The sequence below is a fragment of the Priapulus caudatus genome, unplaced genomic scaffold (genome assembly GCF_000485595.1).
Source record: "Priapulus caudatus unplaced genomic scaffold, Priapulus_caudatus-5.0.1 Scaffold4003, whole genome shotgun sequence".
NCBI classification, from domain to species: domain Eukaryota; kingdom Metazoa; phylum Priapulida; class Priapulimorpha; order Priapulimorphida; family Priapulidae; genus Priapulus; species Priapulus caudatus.
The window spans coordinates 12,495-13,179 of NW_014581064.1; positions in this window are offsets into that span (position 1 = coordinate 12,495).

A 685-nucleotide genomic window follows, 5' to 3' on the forward strand; every position below is an offset into this window, starting at 1 on the left:
AGAGAGAGAGAGAGAGAGAGAGAGAGAGAGAGAGAACGAGGGAGAGAGAAAAAGTGAGAGAAGGACGAAGAGAGGGAGAGAGAGAGAGAGAGGGAAAGAGAGATATGGGAGAGAGATACAGAGGGAGAGAGTGAGCGCGAAAGAGATAGAGACAGAGAGCAAGAGAGTGAGAAAGAGAGAGATGGAGAGAGGGAGAGAGAGAGAGAGACAGAAAGAGAGCGAGAGAGAGAGANTGCTCACTCGAGCGGACTGTCGGGCTGTCGAGGGGACTGGCGGCTGTCGGGAACGGACGTGTTTTTGGAGTTGCTGGCACTGTGACATTCACCCTACGTTTCATTACCAGGCTACGCTAGAGATAAGATAATCTAATTAAATTAATCTCAACTACCTCTAACCTTATAACTATACTACTATCACTTTTAGGTAGAGGAATTGTCATATCAAACTATATTTAATTTATACGGTCTAACTAAAATTACCTAGCAAGTTAAATTATTCGGTGGAAATTTTCTGACCATTCTCGCAGTGTTTGTCTACATTCGGTGGCTAATGTAATATTGCTTTTTAATTTTTGTTGTTATATTATCACTATCAGTAATATACGCACAGTGTGGGTGTTATAATTTTCACTATCCAACTAATTCAGCCTACTTTCACGTCCACGTGTGTTACCGGGGTGGCTGCA